This window comes from Pteropus medius, unplaced genomic scaffold (genome assembly GCF_902729225.1).
Source record: "Pteropus medius unplaced genomic scaffold, Ma_sr-lr_union100, whole genome shotgun sequence".
Taxonomy (NCBI): Eukaryota; Metazoa; Chordata; class Mammalia; order Chiroptera; family Pteropodidae; genus Pteropus; species Pteropus medius.
Window position 1 is genome coordinate 17,487,897 of NW_024342471.1, and position 15,180 is coordinate 17,503,076.

At 41.7% G+C, this 15,180-nt stretch overlaps 1 pseudogene; it reads right to left on the reverse strand.

Annotated features, from left to right (window-relative positions):
* Positions 1-5,375: 5,375 nt before the first annotated feature.
* LOC120604029 (uncharacterized) lies at positions 5,376-5,494 on the reverse strand (annotated as a pseudogene).
* Between the last annotated feature and the right edge of the window lie 9,686 nt (positions 5,495-15,180).

Below are 15,180 nucleotides of genomic sequence, written 5' to 3' on the forward strand. Positions count from 1 at the left end.
CCAAAACAATAGCAAAAAAACTAATGGTGACAGAGATCATAAGAGTAGTTAACTGGGCTTGGGAAGGGGCAGGAGAGACCTTTCTGGGGAATGGAAGTGTTCTGTGCCCTAAGGGACATGCAGCAATGTCTGGAGACATTTTTGGTTGTCATGGCTGGCAGAGAAGGTGAGCACTACCGTCAGCTGGTGGACAGAGGCCAGAGATGCTGCTAAACATCCTGCAGTGCTCGGGATGGCTGCCGCAACAGAGTTATCTGGCCCCGCACGTCAATAGCTCTGAGAAACTTTGGTGCAGTATGTGGTTTAAATTGCTTAAACGTGATTAAAGAATTTCTGCATCCTTGTGGATACTTGCTATTATTACAGGCAAAATCCAAGTGGCAGAGGTGGCTAGTTACCCTTCGGGTAGAATTGCCACTGGAAAGCAGCCGCCCTACCAGGGACGACATGTCCCAATCCCCTTTGCCTCTGGGTACAGCCGTGAGATTTGTTCTTAAAAATAGAATGTGAACAAAAGTAACGTATGTTAGCTCAAAGCTAGGCAGTTGAGAAACGTGTGTGCCTCTCTACTCTCTTTCCCCTGCCACCGCTGGATGCAGACAGGGATGGGGACCTGTCAAGCAATTGGCGACACAGCTCTGGATAGAGATGTGAGCAGGAGATAGACTTCTGTTATGCAAACCCTACATGTTGGGGTTTTTGTTTTTTGTTGTTTTTTTTTTTTACAGTGGCTAGTGTTACTTTAATAGTGTTCAACAAAAAATATAGTCTCCGAAAGGCAGATCTTCCAAGCTGATCTAGTCAGGTGCAGATAATCTCACTTACAAATTCTTTGAAAGCAGGGATCATATGGTATACATTTTCTAAATTCCCCATAAGGCTAAGTATTGTGGGTTTTTTTCCCTCATTAGTCATATGGCTCTGTGAACTGGAAGAGAACGTGGGTCCTTTTGTAATCTTTCCAAGCCACTATTTATTGGACCACAAAACACCAACTTGCACATTCTCCTCCCCTGTGTTTTGGCGTAAGATCTACCTTACCGGAGTTGGATTCTGATCGGCTTCAGGATCCATGGTTTTTTTTTTCCCCTAGCATCAGTGTTTGGTTCACAGATGGGCACATAACCAAATCAGAGCCAATGAGATACAAGATGTTAGCTGGGGCTCCTAAAGGGGAATAATTTCTCTTTCAAGAGAGAGTGAGAGACTTAAATATACTTTCATCCCAGATGGTAGCGTAGATTGATGAGGCTTCCAGGTACTGTACTCACTGCTCCCAAGAGGCAATGCTTAGAGCTGTCAAGGAGTCATAGGCTGAGATGGTTCTCAGGGGCTCATGCAGTGTTGGTACATAAGTCCTTTCTGCATTTCTTCTCTGCCGTTCTGAGCGTGTTAGCTTTGCTTACTTGTGGTGGCAAAATAACACCCACAATTCCAGACATTCAGGTCACAATGTCGTGTATCTCTATTAATGAGTAAAACCTTTCCCGGAAGCACTCAGCAGATTTTTCCTCATGTCGCTCTAGAGGGCATCACATGATAATGCCTAAACCAGATTCTGGAAAGTATCTAGATTGCCATGCCTATCATCATTCTCTTCTTTGGGCTGAGTCTGGGACTGGGACCCAGCTCCTTGGAGGAACGCAGCCACCAGGCGGAAGGTGAAAATCTGGTCACAAGCGGAATTCTGATTAAAGAGGGAGACTATTTTTTGGGTAGGCCAATGATAGCATCTGCAACATATTCTGCCATTTACCATAGATATTTGTGTAGATGGTATATCAGTCCATTGTAAGTAATAGAAGAAAAAGTTAGGGAGAAATTTATTGGCTTGCACATCTCGAAAGTTCAGGGGCCTTCAGCTTCAGGCATGGCTGGGTCCAGGCGACAATGTCATCTATGCTTGGTCTCCCTTTTCACTTCTCGTCTCTGTTTTCCTGAGTGTTGACTTAATTCTTAGGCAGAAGCTTACTAAGTGGTGGCCCCAGAAGCTACAGGCTTACTCCCTACTTAGCAACTCCAGAGGAATAAGTATCTCTTAGGCAACTATTCCAACAAAAGTTCAAGAATTGAGCCTGAATGACTTAGTTTGGATCACAGCTCCATGTTTGAACCAAACCGTGCCCAGCAGTAATGGCAAGCTCTCATTGGCCAAATCTAAAACTTGTGCCTCCCTGCCCCTTGAATCAAAAAATGAGATCATTGCCATATCTAAACAGACTAAGAATTTGGGTAAAGAAACCAGAATTCTACCAGAGTGAGTTCTGAGGGCACCCCTCAGACCCAGAATGCTTTGCACCGAGACGGCAGAGTTCGAACTTTCTCAGACTTTCTTTGCTTCCTTCATTGATTCCTACCCGTGGTTAGACTTGCTCTCTAAACCTAGTCCCTTAGGCTAGTGCTTCTCAAAGATTATCGTGCCTATGAGTCATCTGTGGGGGGAGCTGTTTTAAATGCAGATTCTGATTCAGCGGGTCTGAGTTTGGACCTGAGAATCTGCATTTCCAGAGACTACACTTTTAGTTAGCAGGGGATCAGAGTGCTTCCTGGATCTTGTTATCTCAGACTTCCGGAGGAAACCACAATTGAGTTAAGAAGAAAAGCAGATCTTATACTTTCCTTTTCAAAGAAACTTAAATTAAAAGGCGAGTCCATTCAAAGAACAAATATTAAATAGATAATATTTATTTATTAAATAAATAATAAAAGGTGAGTCCATTCGAAGAACAAATATTAAATAAATAATAATAAGGTGGTCTGTGGCTGTGGCAAAAATCCCAAAGGCCTTATGTGAGTGACTGAAAGTTGGCGAACTCCGGTAGAGCCAGCCTCTCTTCTGGACTTTATACTTGGCTGAACCAAGCTAGACAAAAATTCCTTGCACGAAAACTGGGGCTAGAGAAATCTTTTAAAGGACAGACAGCTGCTGCTATCTCTAGGTAGACCTTCCAAGTTCATATAGCCTTTTATTCGTGACCTCTTTTAACCTGGGGGGCTATTTTTTCAAAAGGAGGCCTTCGTTTCTGGGAGAGGAGGCATTTGTGTATACTAATTGCCAGTTGCAAGAACCAAGTGGCTAGGGCGTCTGGCTTTTGAAGTCTTGCAAAACAGACTTATAAAAGCTGGCAGCCCAGGCATCCAGAATCCGAGGCCTTGAAAGATCCCAGCTTGTTTATTTACAGAGAACTTGCCTTTGCTGACTGGGCTGATTTAAACCCCACTCAGTGGTGGAAAGATTGCATGTGTGTGACCCTGTTTCCTCTTCTTTTACCTCGTGCAGTTATAAACACCTAATGCCAAGGAGCTGCGGCTCATGTCAACTTGAACTTATTTTTCATTTACTCTGAGCATCAGATATTCATTTCGGAGGGGGTTGACAAGTCAGAGAGACTGCTATTAACCCTACAGGGGAAGTTCGTGTGTGTTTTGCCACACTACTTTCACCAGAGGCCTCCCCAAAATCGTGCCTCATTTGCATTAATTTAGTGAAGAGTGAAAACTGATAAAGGAAAAAAAAAATGCATGTTTTGATTAATTAAAAATATCTTTATCCCATAACATGGGCTGCTAAATTTGGTTAAGAGACATTCTGCTAAATCTAGATAATGGGGTCATTTTTTTGGCCTTGCTCTATCTTCTGTGTCTAGAGGAACCCGTAGCAATTCTTCAGCTGGCTCTGACTACACAGAATAAGTTTCGGTAGGCTGGCTCTCTCTCTCTCTTCCTGTCTCTCTTTTCCTTTCTAAACTTTATTGAATACTTCCTACAGTAATGCTATCTGTTTGGTATAAAATAAAAACCAAAACAAATAATCTCAACTCGAATGGAGTTCAATTTCTGGGTAGGAGTGACAAGCTCAAATCACGACAGGATCCAAGGATGCAGTGACTAGAGCTGGCTTGTGTACGACAAGAGGTGGTAACAGTCACTCAACCTCAGTGTCTGGGAGACATCAGGAAATGGTGGGGACCCTGGTAAACCGGAGAACCCACGCCTCTCTCCTGGTCCTTGTATGAGCCACTCAGGAAAGTAGACTCTGTTTTCCACACCTCCACACATACATTTCTAAAGAAGCCAGTAATGGACGGAAATTCAGATCCTTAGGTGAAATCTACCAATATTCATATACTGGCAATTAATTTAGACTTTTTAAAACATATGGGCCACATGGAACATATATGTATTCTAGATTTGACTAAGTCTAAAAGAGTAGTTTTTGAACGTTTTTGATGTTGATTCACATTTTCTATCATGATGGCGCACTCACACACACACACGCACGCGCTCTCCTGAAAGGTAAGTTTCCGGAATCCTGATGTAGTCTAGTCTAGTTTAGTCTACTTTATCCTAACCTACTCTTTGAATGACTAGATTGAATCGATTAAATTCTTTTTCAAGACTAGTTAATAGATCACTGCATGAAGTATGGAAAACTGAGTCAGAACTTGAGCTGCAGTGGTGCTCTGTATTGGCTACACGTGAAATCAATTAACTGGAGAACTTTAAAGAAGTATTGATGCCTGGGCTCCTACCCCAACCAATTAAATCAGACTGCGGGCATCGGGTCTGGGTACCAGAAGTGTCCCAACACTCCAGATGATTCTAATCCGTAGCCAGCACTGAGAACCCCGTCTCTATATTCATAGTCAGGAGCTCTCACAAACCTGAATTCTAATATTTTAGAATTTTCTCGTATGGCCTGGTATTTTCTAGCTGTATATTCTTAGGCAATTTGCTTAACCAGAGGCTCTCTTTCCCCCGCTGCAAAACGGGAATAATAAATAGTATTTAGCTTGCCGAGTTGCTCAAAGATTAAATGAGATAAGATATGGAAATGATTTTGCACCGGGCCCTAGTACTGTGCTATGTACGTGGCAGGTGCTCAATAAACAGTGACTATTGTTCCGCTTGGGAAATGAGTTATTCAGGGCCCCAGTCAGACTTTTTATTTAAAGACAGCAGCCCCTGTTTGCTGTTTCTACCTGCTGCCTCTGACTACGTGGAAGAAGTGTGAAGCATTGAAAGGTGTTGGCAGACCTGTGAGCTTATTTAAATGTTGCAGCTGTGTGGTCTTGTTAAAATAATAACCGTAGTCATCATAGTAACACATATGTGGGGTGATTATCTGTGCTGGTATCCTGGAGACGGGAGGAGTCCCTAGAACATGAGCCTTATATATGTCGGTGTCCAACTCATTCCAATTTGTCCAAGACTTTCCTGATTTTAGCACTATGACCCACAGGCCGAATCCAGCACATCACCAGATTTTTTTTTTCTTAATATATATATATTTTTTAGGCAAGGCAGCCCTTGGTTGACCTCACCGATTGCAAGGAACTTGTCAGCTTACAACCCCTTATTTTTTTATTTTTTTACTCCTACAGCACCTGGTCTTCCTAGGTGGTCTCCCATCCAAGTACTAAGCAGGCCTGACCCTGCTTAGCTTCTGAGATCATACGGGATCTGGCTTGTTCAGGGTAGCATGGCTGTAGACAGATTTTTTTTTTTTAATTGAAATTTTATCGAAATTTTTATTGAGTTAATTGTAGATTCACAGACAGTTGTAAGAAACAATACAGAGAGATCTCTTGTACACTTTGCCCATTTTCTCCAAATGATAACGTTACGCAATACTGTATTATAATATCACATTCAGCTTGTTGACATTAATGTGACCCACCAATCCTGTTCGGATTTCCCTAGCATTATGTGTGCTCATTGCATGTGTGTGTGTAGGTATCAGTTCTACATAATTTCATCCCCTGTGGTTTGTGTCTTTCCCACCACAGTCAAGACGCTGAACCGTTTTGACACCACAGGGAGCCCTCATTTTGTTCTTTTACAATCAGACTCACCTCTTCCCAATCTTTGTTGTCATTTCAAAAATGTTAGATACTGGAAACCACATAGGATGTGACTGTTGCAGATTTTTTTTCCCCCCTTGCTTGGCATAATTCTTTGGAGATTCATCCAAATTATTGTGTGTATCAATAGTTTGTTCTTTTTTATTGCTGAGTAGTATTCCATGGTAAGGATGTGCCACAGTGTAACTACTTACCTGGTGAACTGCATCTGGGCTGGTGCCAGTCTTTTTTTTGTATAAACAGTCTCCTGTTTTTTATATAAAGTTTTATTGGAACATAGCGATGCCCATTTGTTTACATATTATCTATAGGCGCTTTCTAGCTTTGAGTAGTTTATCATGGACCATATGGCTTGCAGCCTAAAATATTTACTATCTGGTCCTTTATAGAAAATATTTGCCAACCTCTATCCTAAACACTTAACATATATTAATCTACTTAACTGTTACAGCATCCTTATGCTATCATTATGATTATTATCCTCATTTTGCAAAGGAAGAAATTGGGGCACAGAGAAACTAAGTAATTTGCTCAAGGTCGCACAGCAGAGTCGGGTTTTGAACCTGGGCAGTCCAGCTCTAGGGGCTTCCTCTTAACCAATCCTGCTTTCGTTCAAGTCAAGAAAGGGGAACTCAAAACAGGAAAGGCAGGAAAGAGAGGCAGCTGCTGATTTGCAGGGATTCTCTTTGAGGGCAGAAGGGATAATAGGATTAAGTTTGTGGTCATTTGCTTTCTTATGGGACAAATGCTTGGAATGGACCTAAAACTTCCCACTAATTTGAACTTAACAATTTAATATAGGGCTTCTTACATTTTTTTTTTTTACGATTTAACTAAGGCTCAAACCCTAGGTCCTGGTCACCTGGTTTCCACAACTACACTGGCAGCTGGAAAATTATCACAGTCATTGTTTTCTTTTGCTCATCCCCCAGGTATCTTCAGGTAAGTAGAGACCTGATTCCAGAAACCTCTTTGGATCAAGAGGAGGCTAAATGACGATTTTTAAATGAAATTCCTTCCTTTCTTCATTAGAAGACTTATTATGCCAAACTGAGAAGATCTGGGTCTCTTTTAGGGTAATCAACTATCCTGATTTCCCGGGACCGAGAGGGGGTTTCTGGGATGCAGGACTTTCTAGCAAAGTCCCAGGCAAATCGGGATGAGTTGGTCACCTTAGTCTCAGCCCAGGTTCGGAGGGAGAGGGTGGATTTCAGGGAAAAAAAATTAAAAGAAGCAGCATTTCTGTTGTTTCCTCTGCTTTGTTTATTTGTTTTTCCTGAACAATTTGAGGGTTCCACGCAAACTGATCAGCTCTTTACCTGTAAGTAACCTGACATCTGTCTCCTGAGAATGAGGGCTTGATCCTACCTGACCAGATACAGTCGTCATGCTCAGAAAATCTATCGTTAACATAAAACTATTTTCTACTATACCCTCTCATGCTCAAATTTCCCCATAAAATTCCAATAATATTTTTTATAGCTACTTAAACAAAAATCAGGATACAAGGATCACATAATACATTTAATTGTCATGCCTCTTTTGGGCCCCTTTTAATCTAGCTCCCTATCCTTTATTTGTCTTTCAAGACAATGATTTTTTTTTTTTCCCCCAGAGTCTAAGCCACTTCTACAGAATGTCTCTTCATTTGGATTTGTATGGTGGTTTCCACAGGTCTCGATTTAGGTTAAACATTTATGGCAAAAGACTGCAAAGGTGATGGTGAGCATGTCCTTCTCGGAGAATGACTTTTAAATTTATAACAGCTGACAGCCCAACTCCTTAGAGGGGGAAAATACTGACATCGTGGAAAAGAGAAGTGCCTTGCCTAAGGTCACATCTACTTCTTCCTTGGTGAACGCAAATGCTAATCCAGGTCCCTGTCCCTCTGCGCCTGTGTGATTCATCTGTCTTCAGTGTTCTTAGAAATGGACGCCTTTTCTTCTCCCTCGGCATGCTTTTTTTTTGGGTGAGAACTGCACTAAAAAAACTTTTTTTTGCCCTCATTCCTTTTGCACACAATTTGTTCCTCTCCAACAAGGCCCGAACTGATCCGGTCCTTCCTCTTTTCAAGATAAGGCCTGTTTTTTCCCAGGGCTCAGGGAACTCCACCTACGAGAGCTGTTCCAGGCACGTCCAGCTTTGTTTCCCTTTCTCTGATAAGGTTCCTTTGCTGAGAACACTCCCTTTGTCTCTTACCTGTCTCCACTGCACTGAGAGGCATGTCTACTTTAGTTTGATGGTGTGGCCATTTCTGCTAGGCTGCTTGCTAGTTAATTATCCCTGTACTGTGCATTCTTGACAGATGGCTGACCATCTGTAGACCAGGGGTCCCCAACCTTTTTGGCACCAGGGACGGGTGCTCCTATGAGACTCTAGTGCCTGATGATCTGAGGTGGAGCTGAGGCGGTGATGCCAGAGCTGGGGAGCGGCTGCAAAGGCAGATGAAGCTTCGCTGGCTCTCCTGCTGCTCACTTCCTACACAGACTGGAATCCGTCTGCCTTGGAAATCCCTGGCTTAACCCAAAGGTTCTAAAACTTGAACAGGCATCAGGATCACCTGCAGGGCTTGTTAAATCACTGACTGCTGGGTTCCATCTCTAGCAGCTCTGTGGAGGGGTCGGGGTCTGCATTTCTGACCGGTTCTAGGTGATGCTGATATTGCTGGTCCAGGGGCGGCATTTTGGGACTCACTGGCTTAAGCTGGCATTTATATGATATCAAACCGATTCTATTGAAGTAGTTTAAAGTAAATTATGGACATTCTAATACCCACGAAACCTGACAACTCCCTCCTCCCAGGGGCTCAAACTTTTTCCTGTTGTTTCCCACATCCTAACTGTCGAGGTTTTCTCTTTTCTCTTCGGTATATACCCCAAATCTGTCTTTTCTCATATACCATCCTAGTCTGAGCTCACGTCCCCTGTCACCTGGAATATTGCAACCACCTTCTAGCTGGTGTCTTCTCCCACTCCTGTCCACCCCCACCCCTGCAATCGCCTGAGTGATCTTGGAACCATTCAAGTCAGATCAAGTCACTCTGCCCAAAACACATCCAGTGGCTACTGCTCTTAGAATAAATTGCAAACTTCTTTTACTAAAGACTGACAAGAACCTGCATGCCCCGGCCCCTGCCCCTTTCCTGGCATTATCGTTTACTTCTCCTGCTTTGCTCACCACACTCCAGGTATACGGAATCTTCCAGGTCCTGCACACACCAAGTCTTTCGCAGTCGTGATTGGTTGGACTGCCATCCTTCCCCAACCCTGTGCTTGACAGAAGGCTATCCTCTCTAGCCACCTACCTAAAGAATGAAGGAAATGATGCCCAAGATGTGCTGTTAGGTGAAAAAAGAAAGACAAGGAAGCGTGTATCGCATGTGCGTTACCATTTAAGTAAGTGACAGAGAAGACGTACCCCTTGGCTCGTGCAGGTTAGAATACCTCTGAAAGGATACACGAAAAACCTGTAACCCTGATTGCCGCTAGAGAGGGGAACTAAGCATCTCGGGGAAAGCATAACGAAGTTGATTTTCACCCAAAGCCTTTTGTACCTCTTGAATTTTGAACCTCATTAGTGTATTATCTAGTCCAAGTAAATAGACAAGTAAATACAATCGAACCTAACTAAATAAGTAGTTCTGTGGCTAGCCTATCATAATAAGCTATTTAATTTTTTTACAGCACTGATCACAATCTGTAATCATCTTGCATGTATATTTCTTTTATTTTCTAGATCACTAGATTACAAACTCCTTGGGAGCAGGAAGTGTTGCTGTCTGTGGCTCACCATTATATTCCTAGGAATACCTGGTAAGTGGTAGTAACTCGATAAATACTTGTTGAATGAGTAAATCTTGTACAATGGGGACAAGATGGGGAGGGATGTGTGCCAAGATCACCTGGGGATTCAGAACCGGCATATACCTGAACCTCACACCTGTGGGAAAGAAACCTCTGGGGGTTCGTCACTGTCTGTCACACTTTGAATGTGCGAGCCTCTTCTGCAGCTCCCATGCCAAGTGCTTGTGGCTGCTTCAACATGTCAGAATCAGCAAAATGATGCCGAAATTATGTTAGCTGTGTGAGGCCTTAGGTATTCTGCCTGCAGAATGGGCAGAGGGAATTAAAGTTGGCTTCAGTCATTCCTGTTCTGTCTTTATGATTTTTGCAATATCCTTGTACCACCTCTATTATTTAGTTAGGATTTTTCTTGAAATCGATGAACTTACTTTTAGTTATATACATTTTATTTCAAAAGGAAACATTATATCAACATGTAAGGAAAACCTGTATCCCTTGTCATAAGTGAAATGTAGAGTGAAAATAAAGACAGTGAAACAGCACGATGTGATTACAGTTTGGCTAGCTACCGTTGCCTGCTAGAAGCTTTTGGATTTTGGATGTATTGTCCTTTGTTCAAAAAGGAAACTGTACCACAATGAGACTTCCTACTAAAGGTAGAAGAATTAGAAGATGATTGAAAAAGGAGTAATATTCTCACAGAGCTACTTAGTGTTGTCTGAATATTTTAAAAACATCCCACCCGCCTATGGGGAAACATAGCATTCAAACAGTTCATTTCACAAGTGGGGAAATTGAGACCCAAGATGGGGAATAGAATTTCCCCAACACACTCATTTGGGAATTCATCAAGTCGTTTGGACTGTAAGCTTTGATAATAGCAGCTGCATCTGTGAGTGCCTGGAACAGGGTCTGGCATAAAGAGTCACTCAAGAAATGTGACCTGACATAATTGCTAACATTTCTCTTGTACAGTCATCATCTATTCTATGTAACTTATCAGCATGGGACAATTGACATTTGATTTTTTTTTTTGTATTTAACTGGACTTTCAGTTCCTTGAAGGCAGAAATTATCTCAGAATATGTTTTAAATAATAGCTTTTATTGAGATATTGTTCACATACCATACAATTCACTCATTTAAAGAGTACAATTCAAATAAAAATATGTTTAAGAAATTAAAAAGTATACAACTCAAAGGTTTTTACTGTATTTACAGAGTTGTGTAACCATTACTAATCATCAATGTTACAGTATTTTCATCACCCCCAAAAGAAACCCTATACCTATTAGCAGTTATTCTTGATCTCGCCCTCCCCCATTTGTTACTACTTTCTGTTGTTACAGTTTTGCCCGTCTGAACATTTCATATAAATGAAATCATACAATATGTGGTCTTTTGTGACTGGTTTATTTCACTTAGCATAATGTTTCAAGGTTCACCCACGAAGCACATATCAATACTTCGTTCCTTTTTGTGACTAGATACTGTTCTGTTGGTGGATATACCACATCTTGTTTATTTATCCATCACTTAATGGACATTTGGGTTGTTTCCACTTTGGGGCTCTTATGAAGAGTGCTGCTATGAACATTCATGTTCCAGTTTTGTGTGGACATACGTTTTTAGTTCTCTTGGGTGTATATTTAGGAGTGGAATTCCTGAGTCATGCGGTGACTCTGCATTTAAGCTTGTTATGAGCTGGATTGTTTTCCAAAGCGACTGCACCTTTTTACATAGTATTTCAACATTTTGTATCCTATATTAGTTTGGAGCTTTTGATTGCAAGATATGAAACTTCACTCAATCTACTTTAGGAAAGGGTAGGCTAGTGATAAGGATATTCGTAAGGTGTCTTACCTGTGGCATCATCCTTGTAGAAAGCCAGCAAGAGCTAAATAGAGAGGCTTCACAGGAAGAACAGAATTAGGATCATATGTCTCACCCCACTCTGCCACTCTGCCTTCTCGCTGCTTCTGAAATGCCCTAGGTGAATCCCTTCTTTCGTTCCTGCTACTCTTTCCTGAGATATTTTGCGGGCTACTGTCTTGTCATCATTCACGTCTCACCTCAAATGTCATTTTCTTTCAGGAGCCTGACCCAACATTCTAAAGTAGCCTCACCAGCGTCTGCTCTTTACCTCTGTATTATGTCTTTCATCGCATTGATCACTTTTTGATATTATTTTGTTTATGTGTTTACGTTGGGATTATCCATCCCTTTTCCCGTTCTCTATGCCCTCCAGAACTTGAGCTCCGTCGGAACAGGTCTGCTTTGTTCACCCTTCTATCTTCTATCATAGAATGAGTGCCTGTGATTATGTCGCCTTTCCTGGTAAAAGGGATTTTGCAGGTGTGATTAAGTTAAAGATTCTGAGAGGGAAAAATTATCTGGAATTATCTGAGTGGGTCCAAATTAACCACAGGGGTCCCTGTAAGAGGGAAGTAGAAGGGTCAGAGTCAGAGAAGATGTAACAACAGAAGCAGAGCGGGAGTGATGTGGGTTCTGGCCTTGAAGGACTATGAGCCAAGGAATGTGGGCAGCCTGTGAAAGCAAGAAAATGGATTTACCCTAGAGCCTCCAGAAGGGACACAGTCTTCGATTTTAGCCCCAAAAGATTCATTCCAAACTTTTGACACCCAAAGCTGTAACAATTTGTGCTTTTTAAGTCACTGCATTTGTGGCAATTTGCTATAGCAACGATAGGAAATAAATGCAGCCCTCAGTAGGTACTTGGCAAAAAAACGAGTGAATGAGGAAGGCACTCGAAAGTCATACAGAGAGCTTTGCTGGCCTTGTCGACAGGGTCGCAGCCCACAACTCTACCACTAGCAAAGCGAAAGCTTAGTTACTTTCTCTATTTTGGGGGGCCTCTCTGGGTTGTCTTGTTTCTCTTCTTGCCACCTACCAGCTTCTCTCACGTTGTGCTCTTTTCTCAGATTTCATTCCCTCCTTTCATGCCCTCAGATATAAAAACTAGGGTCTGTATATCCCATTACACTGTATCCCATCTCTTCCATGGTTTTTATCCTAATACACTATCTTCTGAAGTCCCAGGGGTCTAATCCCACCATTACTTGGTCCACTGATTCCTAGCTCAAGGCGGATTGTTTCTGTGTGTTATAATTTCAGATGATACGAGCACAAGGCCCCATTTCCTGTCTTTGCATTTGCATTTTAGCTCAAGACCCTTGCTTTCCGTGACTACGACACGGCCCTCCTCTGGCACTCACAGTATCAGTTCATGCTCGCTGGTTTGGTTTTCAGTTCCATTTTTGGTTTTTGGGCAGCTGGGGATTTCCCTTACTTTCTTGTGAACTCAGTTATTCATTGGAAAGAATATTTATCTTTTACCCAGAATTTTCAGGTGTTTTTGTAGTGAAAGGTAGGGTGTTTCAGCTATTGCTGGGGATGAACTACCTTTCTTTTCTTTTTCAGTATCTTTCCTCTACCTACTAGCTGGTAATATTCAGTTTTTGTTCTTCACGTCCCATTCTAGTCCTTCCTATCTCGTGTGTCCTTTATCACCGCAGCTTCAAATCCTTTTATTAACCAGCTGGTTCATTCTATTGTTTTTCATTTAAATTCACTCCACATGGAAATCTGACAAGTCAGCCTGCTTCCTGTCTGGCCAAATATGTTTATGCCCAGCCACCTCAGAAATCACTCTCCAGCCCATGCATTGGATGTCCTTGGAGCTGATGCTCATGTCTGATCCAGTTGGCTGTGGTGTAGGCAGAAGTGGCCAATCACAAGGTACCAAAGACAGTGACTTCTGTCCTTCTTTTAGAAGGGCCTGTGGGAGGGGCAGACATTATAATTGATGCGTGCCGTGACTTATTCTTAAGAGACTCTACAATCCAGTTGATTGATAATAGTCAGAGGGTGTTTGTTTGCTTTTTTGTTTTTGTTTTGTTTTGCTTTGGGTTTTTATTAGCTAAAATCTTAACTTGGTTTTGATATAGTCACCCCTGGCATAGATACTGTTTTCATGCCTCAACACATCTATTCCTCCGATATTCCTACTCTATAATTACTAAATAACTAGAAGAGGGTTTATCCTTTTAAATAAGCTCACTGTCATCATGTTAAAACCTAACTTCATTTAAAAAAAAAAAAAAGCCTGTAATTCCAGGGCTGGGGTCAGCCAACCTTTAAAAGCCCCAAGACCCCATGATGGGATGACATATAGCCAGAAAGACACAGTAAAACTACTGCACATGTACCAGTATGAAAAGATTTTTTTCTGATAAACTAGAGCATTTAATTGACTACTTTATCCAGATTGATCTGGTGAATATTTACTAAAGGCTAATTCTTTAAGTATGGCATACAATAAATCCAAAGGGTAGTACCTCATTGTTTAACATATTACTGTAAATTGTAAATAGCTGATAAGTAATTATTGTATTCAAATTCATGACTGCTGGCGATGTCCTCTCTGAAGAACAGATTAAGTTTGTTTACAAGGTAAAAAAAAAAAGAAAAAAAAAGATCTCCCAAGAAACAGATACCATAAGTAATATAAGTCAGGGGCAAAGCCTTGTATAATATGGCATTATATGTATTACGAAAATTTATATATGTATATATGTGTGTTTACTTGTAACTACATCTCTTAAACGACACCTAAGAAATGGTAATAGTGGTTGCCTCTGGGAGAGGACTCAGGTGGCTAAGGGACTTTACCTTGCATTGCCTTGGTAGAATTTCAAAAGAAAGAAAAAAGGAAGGGAAGGAAAATGTGATAAAAGCCTCCAAACCGAGCTGGGAAGATTTTGCTGAAGAGTGGCTGGCCCTCAGATTTGTCCCCGCTAGAGGAGAAGGGGTGGAGGATTAAACTGGTTCCTTGAAGCTGCCGTCTAATAAATCAATGCCTCCCCACTGGCAGCACGCCCCGCTTCTCACTTGAATTTATACTTGAGGGCGAGGGGGTATTTGGTTCTCAGATCTATATACTGAGCCTGGAAAAAAGGTTTGAGGTTAAGAAAAAGAATGTGGAGGTCAAAAAGTCACCTTTCTTGCTCCATCTCTTTAAGCATTTGACTATGACTCATAGTGACAAATATACTTCACATGGTGATTCAGTATTCACATTTTTATATGTACTTGAAAAACACATTTTAAGTAACAATACATACTATATGAGATCCACTTGGATATTCGGTAAAATTCCATTACAGTTTTTAAAAATAGTGGGCAAGTCCCATGATGTTGATTTCTAAACTCATGATTGGGTATTGACCCCACCATCTGGAAAACTTGGCATTGTCTCGTAGAAGCCAACTCTAGTATTGCCTTTTGGAGACACCAAGTTGACCATCTTCGAAGATGTCCTTTCATATCTGAACCCAAATCTCCAGCCTTGCTGATTCTTCCATTTTGAGACCCTGAGCTGCCTGGATCTCAAACATTTCCATTGCTAGAGAACTTTGTCTCTTCTCTGGCCCCCTCTGGTCCCACTCCTCTGCTACTGCTAGGAAAGGTCTGAGCTTGTCATCATTGAACTC